This window comes from Achroia grisella, unplaced genomic scaffold, assembly GCF_030625045.1.
Source record: "Achroia grisella isolate CSIRO2021 unplaced genomic scaffold, CSIRO_AGI_Agris_v1 utg534, whole genome shotgun sequence".
Taxonomy (NCBI): domain Eukaryota; kingdom Metazoa; phylum Arthropoda; class Insecta; order Lepidoptera; family Pyralidae; genus Achroia; species Achroia grisella.
This window is the reverse complement of record NW_026712920.1, coordinates 843,469-862,260: the sequence shown is the minus strand read 5'-3', so window position 1 is coordinate 862,260 and position 18,792 is coordinate 843,469. Positions and strand designations below refer to the sequence as shown.

The following is an 18,792-nucleotide window of genomic DNA, read 5'->3' as shown; positions in this document are numbered from 1 at the left end:
CTTGTTGTTGTTACTTTATGTTTTTAACACTAAACTTCACTACAGTTAGAAATTTACAAAAAATCAATACCAGGTAAGAATGGGGGGTCTACCCAAAACTGAAAAATATGACGACACAAAAGTTTGAGAACCTCTGCTTTAAATGATCTGAATTCCATCTTATCTCTTTATCTCTATCTGATCTCATTCCATTCATCTAATATCAAAGAAAAGTTATTTTACCATGATAATTTTTTTTTTATACAAATAGTGATCCATGCAAGTCATTTTAGGTATAAATCGAGATACATTCATGCCAGGTGTTTAACGGCTTGTATATTACTATTAGGCAGTCTCTGTATACACGTCCCTTTAGGGTTTAGGTATATGCCCTACTTCGTCGAGAACCTGAGAGCTTGCATACTCTTATTGCCCTTATATTTTTCTGTGACCAAGACTAAAATCTATATTTCATTTAAAGTATACCATATAAGTACATTACGATTACACGCAATTACAAGAGTATAACGTAATTTACTAAATCTTAACAGTGCTAAATACCAATATTATGAAACGTTTAACCTAATTTTCTGATTATTTTCATTTGTGGCGAATTTATTTACATAGCGCGGCAACACCGTTGCCTAGTTACGATGCGTACAAGAAAATAACAGCCTTGTCATTCAGGACCGTATCCTCTTGTAAATATGCTTTATATATATATATATATATATATATCTCCTCTGTAAATATCTACATAAGACAAAATATTGTCCTTTCACTTTCCTATTAAGGAACAGTTCTGTAATATTAGCCATACAATTATAGCCGCTAGACATTCGTTTGATTTAATAAGAGAGTGCCATCTGATCAAACAGGATAGGTATCCAATATAACTTTAAGTATGTTCTAAGAAACCTTTGCTATAAAGCAAGAACCTTTTTACTAAGGACAACAAAAATCTTCACGCCTCTGTATCTAGTCAATAGGTGGCGTTGATTGTAAATAAATCGCGCCATGTTAGAAAGGGATGGTAAATGACGGCCAAACAAATTTGAAGCAAGTCAGTGCCGTGATTCCCTCGTAGAAGGTTTATCGTGTCATAATCTGGGAATTGGAACGTCGCGCGTGATCAAAAATAAATATCCCATCTGTTCTGAATATTGTGTAAGTTTTGTTTTTACAAAAACTCACCCCGATTATGTGTGTGTAACGACGAAGATTGTTTATAGTTGCATCATAAAACAAGTTTGGTTTCTTAATTTTGTGTTCGCAAAGTGCACTCAGTGAGGTTTTTGTTTCGTTCCGTCTATTGTTACTGGATTTATTAATTCTAATAAGGCGTATAGCGTCGGAAAAAGGTATGTAATAACGTCGTTTTTATACCACTTCCACGAACATTAGCATTTTCTTGTACAGACCGTCCAATAGACTGAATCGCCAATATGTAACAGGACTTTGAATCAGAATTCTTCGTACGTGTACCGGCCTTATTTGTGTTGTGCCCATAAAGGCACCAAGTTCCATCGCCATAGAATACTTAATGCGGTCCATTATATGGACGTAAACAATTATAAATACAATATTTTGTACCGCCTCATTCATATCATGTACTTTATCATTTCTCTTTTGATGTTTATGGCTATGAAATTACGATTTGCTGTCGCTTGATCACTTGATGGAAAGTGTCGGTGTTTAATTATGTATTGTTGTATATGAATATTTAAATCATTTACGAATGTTTCGGTAAGTATATGCTATAGTGAAAGTAAGTTCGCGGGCATTCAACGCCTAGAGTGACTACTCAGGTAACATTAGGTTCCTATGTTATGTAGGTACACAGATTGCGTATATTATTATTTGTAAACGGAAGCTATGTAGGTACAGAATCTCCTGTTCCATTCATTTCTGTCTTCAAGAACCTTGCAGTCTGTATAGTATCTTTCTAGTATGAAGAAAAAGACATGGTTGTTTTACATAGATAGACTTTTATTTTTAATACGCTATAAGGGCGCCAGTTGAAGATGAGATGAGATGAAGAATCGAACCCGCGGAAGTAAAGTGGTGTGTTGCACCGCTAAACCACCGAGTCAATACATGCTATAAGTAGTTAAGTTTTGCAATAAAAAGTAAACTGAGAGAACAAGTTGTTCATTGTCTTAGTAACCTTTGGGGAAGTGGCATTGTCATGCGGCCGTGTCGTTGTTTTGAAGCGAGGAAGGTGCTTCTATTCTCAATAATGAATAGTTGCGTAATCTGCCAACGATGCTGCGAACCATAAGATGTAATACGTTTTACTCTTAATACTCACTTAGATTTAGGCCTTTTCTCTACTGTATGTTACAAATAAAGCATATTTCATCTATCTACTTATATACTCTAAATCAGAGGTTCCCAAACTTTTGTGTCGTAATTTTCGGTTTTGGGTAGACCCCCATTCTTACCTGGTATTAATTTTTTGTAAATTTCTAACTGTAGTAAAGTTTACTGTTAAAAACAAAGTATTTCGGGTCCAGCCATTTCAGAGATTAGCCGGAACAAACAGACGGACAGACAAAATTTAAAAAATGTTATTTTGGTGTATGCTCCGTATTTATATTCATATGTATGTAGTAAAAGCAGTTATATCAATATTACAAACAGACACTCAAATTTTATTTATATGTAAGTATAGATAATACAATAAAAATCTTTTACTAGTTAGTACTTGCCAGTTATTTGAGTAAGTCTTATTGTTGGATGTGGCCCAGTATCTTTGTGATTATCTGAGGATAATTTGCTAAGAGAAAGGTCATGGCAGAGACTGAGAGGTCGACGCAAATCTTCATTTCATTATGCCGCTCACGTTACAATTAACAATTATTTATCTACGTGAATCTAGGTTTGATAGCAGTTGCAATCAGTGTCATTGCGTGTAATGACTTAATGTGACGGTGCAAATAACTTGAAAAAAGATGAAAAGATTTTTCGTCGGTAAAGATTTAGATAGCTATTTATGGTTAAGATTTTTTAAATGGTTGATGATATTCGAGGAAATGTGCATCCGCTGTGGTATGAGGTATACGAGTGGAAGATGATAAGGTGTGTATGAGGTCAGGTCAGTTAGCCAATTGTGGCAAATTCACAAGGAATTTAACAGTTTATTCAATGCAAACAAACAACCAAATCTTTTCTCTTAATAATATTACTATATATTCCGGAGACGATAATTATGCGCAGATCTACTAGTGTGTAAGAAATAGCATTTCTATAAATTTATTATTAAATTTAAATACTTAAAGAAATTTTCATTCTGTTGGTATAATTATTTTTCCTGCTACGGATTTTGAGTGATGTTTTCTAAGGAAGTCCATCTAAATAATAATTAATTATTTTACCTGGAGCATTGGGTGTAATTTCGGGGATGTTGCCATAATTGCCACGTTGGCATGCGGGTTGGCGATCGTAGTGTGGTGGTAGTTCTCAGTAGAACGCTGCTGCCCGTCCACTGGTCGATGATTACCTTAGTCGCCTTCTACGATACCCACGGGAAGAGATGGGATGATTCCTACGGTGACACAATACGCACTTAAGCGGTACGCAAGGTGAATTCACAGAACTAAAACTTTAAGGATCAGATTTTTTTACAGTTGAGCAATATTTAAAAAGCAGAATGACCGTGTTTGTCTCAATACTCTAGCTTCCCAATTAGTCAACAGAGTACAACGTGGACATTCTCCTACTTCAGTGATGGTTTTGCGGGGTGTTAGCTATGAAGGTGTGACTGAGCCATATTTTTTGTGAAATATATGATTTGTCAGATGTTTTAAAATTATTTAAAGGTAGTTCCAGTATATCAAAGAATATACTGGAACTACCTTTAAATAATTTAAATATTTATACCCATTCCCATAAAAGACGCATTGACTTTTTCTAAACGATACTTAGGTACAGCAAGTTTATCTTTAGATCTAGTATTAATGTTATGAATATGGCTGTTTTTTGGAAATAAGTTAAGATTTTTGCGTCATAGCGGTTTTAACACGGCTGAAATATCGGGAATTCAAAGACCATAAATAAAACGTGGTAGGTAAATGTTTTCTTAATTTTAGATTCCAAATATTTCATTAAATATTATTGTAGATATCGCTTTACTACATAACCACGCACTATAAATAATACATAGGAAAATTGAGCAATTTACCTTTGCTCGTAGGAGGCTGCTATTTGAGAGAGTACCTTTGTAACTCATCTGTTATTGTTTCGTTAAGTTGTTTTAAAGTTATGTAATATTCCGGCCAGTAGTATAGAAGTTCACTGTCCTGCCTTACTCCCAAGAGGTTGTGGGTAGAAATCTGAATCACCAAAGAAAACACAGGATATTAAATATTTCTGACTGTATCTGTGGAATTTCTTGCCACTTCTTCTCAATTGAAACCGTCACCAAAGAAAACAATGTTTTAATTAAATATTTCAGACTTTTTACTTTTAGCGGAATTTCTTGCCACTTCTTCCCAACTACTAGAGCTGGATGGTATGACTAGTAATAAAAAATATAGTAAGATGTCGGAAGAGTCCTATATGCTTAAATTATTTTGACTTACTATTCGAGAAAGAGAAACCGATAGCAAACCAAACATTAATCCAAGAGACTGCGGTAGGATTGCTGCCTGGCTGAATCCACCTTATTCAAATATACTCCGCGATAATTTGCACGTATTAAGTGTTGCGTTTACTATGACATCGACAGTCTATAATGCTTCTCATTACTCCGTCATAGCTAACAGTTCTGATGGTAGGTTAGGACCGACAACTTTGCTATCTGTCTATGGTACACAGATATTGAAAGTATTAACAATAATAATAATAACCAGGTTATAAAAATAAGTCCCAGTTCAATAAAAATAGACCTAACTTTTTTATTAACTTTCGTGTGTGAAATACGTGGTAGAGTGTGTAATGTGTTTTCATTGAATTAATGTATTTTTTATGCATAATATTAGCACTCTGTGTTCCTTCTCTATATAAACTATAAGTGTGCGAAATTTCATAGGTGCAATTTTCGTAAAAAGGGTCCAAAGTTTTTGGTTCACAGATTAATATTATATAATAATATTCCAAAGGTTAAAAAGGTAGAGTTGTACACAGCGTCTTTACGACAGAGCTCCTTCTTGGCTGAATTTGCAATTCGAATTAGTTTTGGAATAAAAAATACTATTCAAAACTACGTATTAGTTTTATTTGAATAAAGATTATTTAATTTTCTAATTTCCGGTTCACGTTGTCGTCTTCACTGGATGTGACGTCTGTTGTGTGATCTTTGGGGTCTTATCAGTTAGTTACTATGCATCCTAGCGGATATCCTAATTTTCAAACGACCACGCAGTCAAACTCCGAGTATCGTCCTATTCGCCGGACATTACAGGTAGACTTTGTATCAAGTCATCTAAGTGGGTACTTCTATCTCCCTTAGTTTTGCTGTCACGCTGTGTTTTGATTGGAGGGTGAGATAGGGCAGAAATTTGATGGTAAGGAAACATAACATCGTTTTTATATTTTTTTATTGACGTTAATGGAATGATGCATCCGTCTGCGCTAACGGTTTACGGGCACCAGTGGACATGATGTGGATAAAAAATAAGCATGAAGTTAGGTCATTTAGACAAATGTCAATTTACCACGATGGTTTCCAGGGAGAATTGCGTCAATGGAGTCATTAGTCCACATTACTAACAATCCTCTTCTCCACTGGTTTGTGGTTTTATTACGCGACGAAGACACTGCGACCTGTATAGATCTATTGTGTCAGCTCTTTTTTAGAGTTCGCAGCCTGGGCCTAGGCTGCGACAAGGTCAGGGACAAGTATTGAATGGTATTCTTAGGAGCGATGATGTTTTTATCTCCTCAAGATAGAGTGTGTACTTTCTAAAGGAGCTGATGATGATGAGGAGAGACAAACCAGAGGGAGCACAATAAGACAACATTTTGTGAGTCAGCTGTCACCTACACTGGAGGTGGTGAAGCAGAGTTCACACTACAATTACAATTATATAATAAGTTGCCTATAGATTTAAAAGTTTATTATATGAGAATGTTTTTATACGCAAATTAAAGGATTTTTTATTAAAGAAGTGTTATTATAAAATTCATGAAATATAAAATAATTGTAATAATGGACATGATGACGCTTTGGTATATCTGTAAGTGTGGTGAGTACCTTATCTTAAATAAATACCTAAATAAATGACATTTAAATTTATTATTATTAAATTGACATCTTTCCTTATTAGACATTTATTTATCTTAGACATTAATTAAAATTATGATATGTAATAAAATTCAATACAATGTAAATTGTTATGAATAAATTAAATGTATTTCATATTTATGTATGAGAGGGCTTTAACATCTTTGTCTTCTAGAATGACAACGCATGTTTTTTTTATGGGTGATAATGGAATGCTGCACCCGCCTGCGCTAACGGTTTACGCTGGCGGGGCACCAGTGGAGGATGATAAGATGAACATGAAGTCAGGTCAGTTAGCCCATCGTGACAAAATCTCCAAGAATTTATCACGATGTTTTACAGGGGGAACCGCGTGGAGGTCGACCTGACATGATACATTGCTAGCAATGGGGTTATCAATCCACATTACTAACAATCCCCTTCCCCCCTGACAACGCATGTTAACACATGCAGAACACCAACCTTATGGTAACCGTCACCTATAGAATACAAGTTCTATAGGTGACGGTTACCATAAGGTGGGCCTTAGCTTGTTTGCTATTACATAAAAAAATTACCGTCACATTTATTACGTCTATGGATTCCTAGTTGTACGAAATGTTTTTTTTTGCCAGTAGGCACACAATTCACGAATAGTTTCTTCCTCGCAAATGGATTACATAAAATCGAAGTCTAAAATTAGGCACGCGTGAACTCGAGTTCACTCGAGCTCGTGTTATCGTACCGTGAAAATTATCCGGCGTGAATACAATGCGCAGGTGGTGGTAGGTAGTAGGTAGTAGGTAGTAGGTAGTACACCTACCTATTAGTCATAATTGGAACCAATAATAAATAAAATGTTTCTTAGAGAGCGTAGTTAGATAGGACTTCGATTGCTAATAACACCTCTGTTAGTCCATCTGGAGCGAAGATTTTTATCCACGTCCTCGGTCGTCTAGCGGTTTAGCAGACCGCTTTACTTTCTACGGTTGTGGGTTGCACTCACGGTACAAACACTTCTATTCATGATCATGATTGTTTGTATCGGTTTGTGTTTTTTATGTATTTAAAAAAATGTATGCGCAAACTCTGCTTAGCTTGGGACTAGATGGCCCTAAGTGAATTATTCTATGATATTATTTGTACCGTAAATTCTTCTTTGTCGATTCCTCAAGACTGAGGGTCGTGACCACCAGGTATGCTTATTCCAATCAAATCTTTCCAGGCAAATACTTTACGTACCTAATCAAGTACCGCAAATACCGGCAGTACCGTAAGTATACTGTGTAAACCTATCGGATTAAACTAAATATCGGCTTGTTGGCAAATCATTTCCTCGAACGTAATAACGAAGGTCGATTGAAATGGAATGCATCAAGAAATCGCCCAACATCCAATTACTCAACAGTTCGACTTTATTGTATTTTATTGCCGGTAATCAGTTACGCATCGTGTAAAGAAAAAACATCTAAATTGGATTCCGATAACATTTCTATGTAGTCGCTGAAATCTGTGTAATGATCGGAGCGTGTACTCTTTTTTAATCTAAAACCATAAAGATAGATTATAAAAAGTTATCTGAAGGTGGTTGGGGTCTGCATTAGGGTTCTTTTTTATCTAAAACCATAAAATTAGACTGTCAAAAGTCGTCGTCGTCTGCTGATGGTTGGAATTTGCATTAGGCTTCCTTTTATTCAAAACCATGAAGTTAGACTGTCAAAAAATGTTTGCATATGGTTGTAATATGCATTAGGGTTCTTTTTTATTCAACACCATAAAGTTAGACTGTTAAAAGTCGTCTGCAGATGGTTTAAATCTGCAATAAGGTCTTTTTATCCAAAATTATCAGTTAGACTGTTTAAAAAACGTCTAATATGATCGGAATCTGCATTAGAGTTTTTTATCCAAAACCATATGTAATGCTAGATTTTCAAAGTCTAAAAGATGGTTGGAATTTGTATTTGCAATCTGGGTCCTTTTTCATCCAAAATCATAAACTTAAAAGTCGTCTGCATGAGTAAATCAGTCTCAGCTATTTCAGCGGCCAACTATGCTTTGTACACCGCGTTACGATGTAGGATCAGATTTGGCAGTGAAATTACAGGATAAGAGGCATGACATTTTAATTCTTTAGAATGCCAACGCATGTATAGTATCGCAGTTGTCACATGATGACGTGATATCATGGTGCTGTTCATGTATATAGGCGACGTTTTACCCGTCATCATTAGATGCAGTGTCAGCTGGTTGCCATTACAGTGTATTTGAAAAATATATTCAGATGATCAATTCCATTTTTCCAGAAATTTTTTGCCCACCACACGCCCAACCACATTGTAGAATCACCTTCGAGCAATGGTTTTTTGGAACGAATATTGAAATCTTCAAGAAGATATCTTATTCCTTCTTAAAATGCCGGTAACGCACTTTCAATTCGTCTGGTATTGCTACTAGCAATTGCCTATTTGAGTGAAACGCAAGCTCTTCGTGCTATAAAAAAATGAGTATAATGTTCTAAGTTTGTACTCACGACCTTTAGGGTCTAAGTGTAAATGGTAAGCTAGTAGGCCACGGGCCTTCCAAAGTGTCTCAAATTTCAAGCACCGGCACGACCTTTCTACGATTTCATTAGTTTCAGTTAGGGATGATAAATATTAGAAAAACATCGATATCGACAAATTATTAATATTGTAAACGCGGAAGTTTGTGAGTACAGATGCATGGATAGATTGATATTACTCGTTCACGCAAAAATTACTGAAGACATCAGAATAACATATAGGCTATAGGCTCACGTAATCCTGGAGTGCACGGCAGTGGCCGAACAACGAAAACAAATCCTCGGAACGGTGAGGTCGCTCCGTGAAGCCTGTGAAGACACCAGGAGTCTTCTGCGCTTTTGTGAGGAGCTTGGCTGGCTACTTTAGTAGTCTGGCTCTGCACGCACAACGGCCCGAATGAGAGGCTAATTGCGGAGACTGGAGTCCAACATACATACAACATACAGATAGGCTATAATTTCACGTGGATGGAACCGCAATCATAGCTAGTCATAAGTATCGCAATACGATAAATATCGAATGGGAAACTTCTTAGATAATTATCGTATTCTTCTCCTTAGTTCCTATTAACTTAGAGTCTAGATAGAATCTAATATAATATATTTTTTCTGTTATCAAGCGGTTTAGTACACCGCTTTACTTCCGATGATCGCAGGTTCGATTCCTCGCACGGTGCCAAAGTTTGTATTCATGACTATGGTTGTTTGCATTGGTCTGGGTATATACTATTATTATGTATGTATTTACAAAAAAATGTAAGTATCAGTTGTCTAGTACCCATAACACAAGCTCTGCTTAACTTGAGACTAGCTGGCGCGTTGTGAATTGTCCAGGATTATTATTATTATTTTCATTTTGCGTTTCAATTGTCATTTTTCAGTTCATCAAGTATCATATCATTTTGGAATTCAAATGACCTTCTTTTGGTGACTTAACATCTATATTTCAATATTATCGAACATTTCTCATCGATATTTTTGTACTAAATATCGATGTTTATAGATCATCACTAGTCGCAGGTGTTCCAGATTATTCAATTGTACCTTCGCGTCCGTACCTACGGAAGACAAACGACTTTATGGGAGTAAAACGTGGATATCCCAAGATAAATGGGTTGTGTGACGAGATATGACAGAATAAAAAATTATTGTAACACACACCTACCTAACATTACTTACTTATAAAAATAATAATATTTGTAAATCAATTTATTGAATACTAGCTGTGCCCGCGGTTTCACCCGCGTGAATTTTATAGCCTATATGTTATTCTGACGCATAAGCTATATTACTGTAAAGTTTCATTAAAATCCGTTCAGTATTTTTTGCGTAAAAGAGTAACAAACATCCATAATTACAAACTTTCGCGTTTATAATATTAATAAGATATATTAATAAGATATTTTCCCATTTTTTATAATTACAATAAAACTATTATTTTTATTTGATGTTTAGTTAGTTACATTATTAGGAAAAATATTTAAAAGATAAATGATAGTAAATAAAGAATCCCGGCAAACTTTGTTTTGCTTTAAATAAAAAAAAAATTTAGGGGTGGACTATCCCTAACATTTAGGGGGATTGTATGGTATAAAATATGGTAGGTCACGGTGATGGCAAACGAAGACTTTTAAGACAATTGGATTTATTTTCGACACATAAATTTTATAATGTTAATTAGAGATATGACGATCGCATCTAGGTGCAGACTGCGTGGCATAAGTTTTTTTGAAAACGATACGACACCGCACGCAGAGACAATATATTATTTTGTTTTTTAAGGCACAGAACGCGTCGCTTACACACCCCACCCCAGTGTTGAGCCTGGCTCAGCACTCATTATCCATCGAAATACGAACGACACGCGTCACCGGCCGTTTCAAAATGCGTCTTAGTTTTCAATTCTACGACCGACCATCCCTTCCTGGAAACACCTGAACCACAGCTTTCAGCCAGAAATTACGAGGTGCATCAGGATCGACAATAAGTACAAAATCACCTACCTGATCGGTGTCTGGTCGTACTGCCATTTACGCCTAGGTATTAGGTCAGGAAGCACTTCTCTGACCCACCGCTTCCAAAACATGTCAGCGAGCCTGCTTTACGTAGGTACAAATCAGAGTCATTAAATACACCAACAGTTGGCAAATGTACAGAGACTCACTACTACCTATATACATATACTGTTTATTCTCAACTTCCGTCATTATTATTTTATTAGCTGCTTCATTTGAAGGCCTATCTACCTCATTTATAGACTTCTTCAGTTCATCAGCGCCTCTCAAATCAGAGTAAATATTTAATGAAGTCAGAGGTTGATGATACCAGTATTCCACGGACGGTCAAACAAGTAAATAAAACTCCATACCTTTTCTCTCTATGTCTCCCCACAGTGACCTCCATGGGTCCAAACAAATCCAGACCACAGTGTGAAAGGACGCTGATGATGAGCTTGCTTCAAGCTCCCATATACGTATTGTTTACAACGGTTTCCTGGTTCCCGTGGGCTGTATTACGCCCGTCCAAGATGATAGGTCTCTTCATTTCAGGTTCAACATCCGGTTATTTTCTACCTTTTGACAAACAGTTACCATTTTTAATTGCAGCTATTTCATCACCGAATGACTGTTCTTGTGTATATTTTAGCAGCAATCGCTCAGCCCTCTTCATGACTGTGCAAACAGTCTCAATCTGCTTTCTACACTTGTATATAGAATCATGCTAGCCCTCACCAGTCGTAACCAGCATGAAAATCTTCCTGGGTCAGTACAGGTGCCTTCATGTTGTATTATCATTATATTCTAAACTCATTTCATTTATCTTATCGATTATATTCACCGGCCACGATGACTCATCGCTGTTAAGAATGACGGACCTATTTTTAAAAAGAGAATCGTATAGCGAGATCAGCAACATTTAATTTTGTAGGTACATACCGCCACTCCTCAGACGTTTTGCTATGTACGTTTTATAGCTACGTGTATTATTACATATCCAGTGTAGCACGGTAAGAGTCGCACCAAAAATAACGCCTTACTGGATTTATTTTGTGTTCTCTGATTATTGTATCTGCCAACCTATAGCCAATAAAGCAGCTTGCAATTCCAAACGCGGCACGGTAGTATGATTTATGAATGACATACATATATCTTTATTTACCATCGCCAGTATGCGACTGCGCAAAGTCGACGCATCGCAACACAAGTGTAACTCTAAATTACTATATTCACTTCCAGCCAAAACCTGTTTCGTAGCGCCTGTCACTACGTCATTGCAGCGGGATGTCGTAAGCTATTAGCTACGCCAGTTTCGTAGCCGATAGCCCGTTCGGTTACGCTTGTAGATGTAAGAGAGGTGAGAGAGGTTATGTTTACCTGAACTGATGTGCTACGTTTTATCGCTGACTCGCTCCCACTCGTCGCTGCTTGATACCACCTCGGCAGAGATATTTTTTATTTCACTCGTTAGTACATTGACCCACTGACACCATTTTTTATGTATGTCATCTGTTACTAAGTCGTCCCAGCCGATTCCAGCGCGCCAGGTAAACATTATTTTACCTTGTATAGAAAATATAAGAATCCAAATACATCGAATATTGACATTATGACTAGCATAACTCTTTTGTTGGTCTATTCTTAATTAATTATGTCATGTGGTATGCGCTTGAGAGACACATCGAACCCCAACTCGTCTTCGCGCGGGTACCATATCAATCCGAGCGTACGTTCACCTTCGCATTCTTGATCTATTTTGAACTTTACTAATGGAATACTATCCAATACGGCTGGACTGTTGCTAGTCCAATTACAAATATGAAAACCACCTGATTTGTGAATTTTACTAATATTACGTACCATTGTTATGGCGGCGGCCTCGTCTGCCAAACTTTATGTAGTCATCCATATAATGTTGATTACATATCGCTGCTATATTGACTCATACCTTAGTGCGTTTTTATTCTTAATAAATTGAGCTAAACGGTGAACATTTCGCGCCAAATATTAATACGTCATCACGTACGTTTTTTCATGTTCTGCATGCTTCTCCACAGAAATCTGAGTGCGTTCTGGTCTTCTTCTCTTACCTTTATCCTTAAAAACATATCTTTTATATCGCCGGTCACCGCTACTCTGTTCTCCCTAAATACCATAATGCCGAACAGAGATGTAAGTAGGTCCGGCCCCTTCAGTAGATAGTCATTTAATGACAAACCATTTGTGCTAGCTGCGGCATCGAAGACCAGACGTAGTTTTTTTTTATTTGGGTTGTCTACCCCAAAATGTGGTAAGTACCATGTCCGTGGCGAGACACTGCAATCTTCCAACTTTTTAATAAATGATTAACACGTTCGACATAACTGTTACCATATTCCTTATTTAACATAATTTTCTTTTCTATACCTTTTAATCTGCGTACAGCGTTAGGGAAGCTATTTGGCATCCTGCAGCTTTCATCTTTCCATGGTAGCCCAACCTCCCACCTGCCGTTGATGAGTGTAGCAGTTTGCTCCATCACTGTCATATCATCAGCATTCAACACTTCGATGGTGAATGACCGTCGCACCTCGTCATGGATGTCTCGTAATCTTCGACTGGTAAGCTGTGTAACTCAGAGATAAGGAGGGTCGAGTGGGACGATTGTTTATGTTCCGGTATACCTAAACAACCATGTTATTATAAAGGAATTAACAAATGATAATTATCCTGCCCTAATAGTATTTCAGGTTTCAATTTTTTTATACACAATTCATTTTTAATTTTACGCAAATTTTTATACAAGTTGTAATTAACAGTAGATAAATCTTGTATAGGCAAATCTAAATTATTTATGGTACGAGCTTTTACAGTATACACATCATTATTATCATATGAATTTACAGAGAAAATATCAAATTACAACAGTAGTGTTACATAAATTTACAGAATTAATGCACACACATACGTAATGTGTCGCTGGGGCCGCTCATTCCCGCGCGGTTAGCGAGATCGGTAGCTATGAGCGACACAGTTGAACCGTCATCAAGTAAGGCGGTGGTATTAATAACACCGTATGGTCCACGAATTTTTACCGGCACTAATTATTTACGTTAATATGGGTCACAGTTTCACTCACGGGTGGACATTTACTTGTTCGGCGGTGACGTTGCTAGTCCTGCACCCGGTGGGTACGGGGTAGTGCAGAAGCCGGTGGTGCGCTCCGCCGCAGCCATCTTTATCGCAGGCGGGCGCCGGACATGTTTCGCGCTTGACTTGACAGTAAACACTTGTAAATATTCCTGGCGGCCGACGGCTATATGTTGCTTCCACGAAATTCTGCACTTTCACAGCAAAGTACACTATGTCCTTTTGATATTCTTGTGACACTGGATGTAACTTTTTTAATTCTTGTATATAATTATATCTGGATTACCGAACCTTAGTTCCAGTGTCGCCATTAATTTATCAGTTACGGCGCTGATGAGTAAAGCTATACCGTTTTCCACGTAGACATTTCCGTAAACGCCATAAATTTTCCTTCGGATTGAAGTAGTCGATTCTTCATAGGCCTGTTTAAATTGCATTCCATGGGGTCCCCTGAGTAGTATGGCAAATCCTTCGGCGTGCTCAATTAATTTATTGCTATTCGCAGAGGCGGCGGCCATGTTTTTAGAGCGCTTGCTATCTGAACTGTATAATTAATAATCTATTGCTGGCGGACACGTGTCACCCTGTTGAAAACCATGATCGTGGGCAAACTGTGTGTTTTCCAATTCTTGCTGGCTGTGTTCGACCCACCTCTCCACATTACTATTAATGTTGGTGCGATTATCCTCTAGGTCTGGAAAAATCAGCTAGGTCTGCTTCCAATTGTTTGTCAATTAATTCCATTTGAATTTTAGCTTTCTTCTGTGCAGCATCGAGTTCTAACTGCTTTTTACGTGCCAGTACAGATGAATACGAAGACTTCGTGGACTTTGCACGCTTCGTTGTAACGGGCGTCGACGGTTGGCATTCTTCTTTACAAGTACCCGCTTTTGAATTTGTGCTCATAACGGTCACCGTCTTCTCTTCTGTAATATTACTCGGCCGTGGCGTATCTTGATACTTTCAGAACCAGGATTCCTTATTGCGTGCAGTACTTCGGGTGCCTACCATTTTGTGCGCTGGTGGTGTGCGGTACATAAATCCGGCCGAATGACCAAATGTATGGTATAAAATATGGTAGGTCACGGTGATGGCAAACGAAGACTTTTAAGACAATTGGATTTATTTTCGACACATAAATTTTATAATGTTAATTAGAGATATGACGTATCGCATCTAGGTGCAGACTGCGTGGCGTCTGTTGCGCCGGTTATAAGTTTTTTTGAAAACGACTACGACACCGCACGCAGAGACAATAACATAGACAAACATCATTTTAATTATTTTGTTTTTTAAGGCACAGAACGCGTCGCTTACAGGGATGAAAAATAGATGTTGGGCGATTCTCAGACCTACTCAATACGCTCACGAAATTTCATGAGAATCGGTCAAGCCGTTTCGGAGGAGTATGGGAACGAAAACTGTGACACGAGAAGTTTGTATGTAAGATAAAGTCTAACTGTAAAAAAAACGTAAAATAAAGTAAGTAGATTCATCACCTGATCTTTATTTATTTATTTTATTATTGCACTGTTTAAAATAAATTTACAATTGGCGAGTTTAATGCCATATGGCATTCTCTACCAACTAACAATTGGGTAAAAACAGAAAACGGTTGAAGAACAGTAATTGGTGAAGTCATGCTATTGGTATTTACCTAATATATTAATATTATATTATTATTAAATTTATCAGAAATAAAATATACTTAATTGTTATTATTTTACTAGTGTCTGCTCTCGACTTTTTCCGCGTGTACCTACGGGTGAAAAATTAGCATACGCTAATTTTAATGAAATTTAAGATGAAATTTGGAAGACCAATATCTTCCATGTCATATTTCATAACTTATAAATAACTTATGGTGTTTGTTTATTTATCACAATGATAATATTATAATAGTTACAACAATTCCGTAGCTATTTTATTTAATTTAAATAAACTTAAACAAAAAGTAACGACTAATGTTTTTTGATTTAGTGAAATCCCGACTTTGTAAATAATATCCGGAGTTTTCCGGACAGTTAGTGTAATTATACTGGATAACGGATAAGAAGTAAATTTACCGGATTTTCTGGACACTTCTACTGCACAAGCTGAACAAAAATAAGATAATCGAGGAGTAATGGGATCGCCCCAAGCCTTATAATCTTTTGATGAGATGTTTCGGAAATAATACGAAATTAAAAATCGTAATGGAAACCGTCGAGAAAGCGACTTTGCGGGGATAAATTTGTAAAATTAAACAGTCTATGGTGCGCACGAGAAAGAAAATCCCTGTTTATTAATGAAGGGACCATGTCTCGTCCCGCGGTAAAAATAACATATTTTTACCTTTTCAATTATTGATTTCTAATGAGAGATGTAATCATGTTTCACTGCGGTAATGTCGTGCGTGGTTATTGAACAGAAAAAAATATATATTGCTATACTGTGCTTTAAAAGTGTGTGTAAAGATTACGGTTTAAATATAAAACTTGGTGATTTCGTATTCATCTAATTCGTAAAGAAATAATTGTGGATATATTTTGTTTGTTTGACGTTTTTAACGATTCTCATTTGTTAATATATCTCGTACTTGTGAACGGGTGCTGCTTGTGGGGACTGGTGTGTTTGGGTTACGAACATTGGTAACTGATTACGATTACAATAGCATATGCTGGTGCTCACTATATTCTCCCAAATTTAAATTTAAAAATGAATCTGTATTATTGTAAACAATATTTGGTATGAATGATATGAGGTCAGTTGGTTGTCAGTTCTTCTCATCTCGAAATCATTCTGAACTGACGGTAGATTTGACATATCATAAGAGTCTGTAATAGACCTACATGAGTAAAGATATTTTGATTTTATTTGATTAGACATATATGGAAAACCGGTAGTACTTATGGATATATAAGTTTCAATTGCCAACCAAAATAAATTGAAAGCAGAAACTGTCATATAATAAATTCGTAATCCCTAAACTTGTACAAACATTTTTAATCGAGAAATGTCATTCACAGAAATTAATAATAAACCCCCAATGTTTGTTAGAGCAGATAATGTATCTAGTTTCAAATAAATTATAAATTAAAGAAATTTCGGACGGGCAATTTTGATAATTGAAACGAATTTAGGTCGCGATGTCAGGCGTAATGGACTTCCACTTTACAGAGGACACAGCCCTGCTCAGTTCGCTGTAGAGTCGCGGATAATGTTACCAAAGGTAAACATAGTCGTTGGTAATAGGTTTGATAACAAACTACTCTCACACATTATATATGTGCCTATAGGTTTGACAACAAACTATTCTCACATAGTATGTGTGCCTTTGGGTTTTGCTTAGGGTGGTTCAATGGTTATTTTTAAACTTTCGTATTTAATAAACATTATTAACCGGGTCTTAACACGAAATAATTTATAGCAAATATAAGTATTAGTAGTAAATATAGTATATTATAATCTATGGTAAATAGAGGTAAATACCTTTAGTTATCATAAATTATTTTGCATTAAGACCCAGCTAATAATATAACTGTGGTTCATAATAAACCATTTCTAATATTCAAAGGAAAAACGAATATATAAATTGTAAAGTTTGATATATCAACAGATATAACAGTCTCTGAGACTGGGAGAAATAATATTTTATATAAAAAACTTATACTTATATATATATAACATTTATCATAAACCAGCAGAATTTACACGGCGCCATCAAGTCCCAAACTAAGCAGAGCTTGTACTATGGTATTTATTGATAGAAGTACTTAAATAAATTTCTTTTAATCAATATCTATACATACATACATACATATATCTATACACATAGAAAACAAATAGACAAAAATACGAAAAAATCATACTTAGAACTGGATCAATCCGCTACTATCGTCCTAAATAAATTGACAAACATTTTTCTGTGACTAGATTCGAACTAGTTGTCTTTATTGAATTGATATATACCCTTGTTGGCACATATGTACCTAAGTGTGTGTAGATTTCCACCGTTTATGGTTATGGTAATACGGTGAACGTATAACCTGGTTATCGAGGTCACATGTGTCCGCAACTTAACTGACTGTAGATGAATAATTGAATGTACCTGGTAAATATTATATTTATAATGTAATATTTATTTATTTAATATATTCAATTCAAATTCAAAATATATTTATTCATATAGGTCTATTACAGACTCTTATGATATGTCAAGTCTATCGTCAGTTCGGAATGATTTTGAGATGAGAAGAACTGAGAAGAAACTCAGCTCGCGAGTGAGTCCACGCTTGCTCACATTTTTGTATAACAGTAATTATTTTTTAGTGTTACAAGTGTAATAAAGTAGATAAATTTGTTAAACGTTTATTGAACAACGAGGGGTATTGCTGACTTATTAGATCTAGATGTACATATAGCAAGACATTTATACGATGACTTCGGTGATGTAGCGGTGATCGCGGATTCGATTCCTCGCACGTTACACGTTACAAACTTTGTATTCATGAGTGTGATTGTTTGAATTGGTCTAGATGATTGCTATGTATGTATTATTAAGAAAATAATATGGATGATTGAATATGAAATGTTTAAGTATTACAGGCTCGTACAAATCACATCGCCACGTGATCGGATTAGTACGAAAGGGGCAAATGTTTTCATATTTCGTTTATGTTCCTTGAGAGGAGTTATTTTAGTTGCCAATATAACTCGCTGGGTTTTGCTTGTTATATACCTATACAAGTGTTATTTTGTACGGGTAACCCTGTATTATTTGAGATGGAAGTATAAAAATAAATCTTGTTTTTTAAGGGGCATCCATAAATAATGTGACATCTATTTTCAATATTATTTTCTCTCCGTCACATATGGTCACATTTTAATAGTATCATCTTTTTCTGTCTTTCACAGCTGGTAATAGTATTGCCTTTTAATAC

General features: G+C 36.1%; 1 protein-coding gene and 1 pseudogene across 1 annotated transcript in view; one reads left to right on the top strand and one right to left on the bottom strand.

Moving 5' to 3' along the window:
* Nucleotides 1–1,059: 1,059 nt before the first annotated feature.
* Nucleotides 1,060–18,792, top strand: part of LOC131847407 (uncharacterized) — a 336,123-nt gene continuing 318,390 nt past the window's right edge. Inside the window, exon 1 of the mRNA XM_059196985.1 lies at nucleotides 1,060–1,340. The gene's annotated coding sequence lies outside the window, so the exon portion shown is untranslated. The remainder of the gene's footprint in view (nucleotides 1,341–18,792) is intronic.
* LOC131847446 (uncharacterized) lies at nucleotides 13,421–14,388 on the bottom strand (annotated as a pseudogene).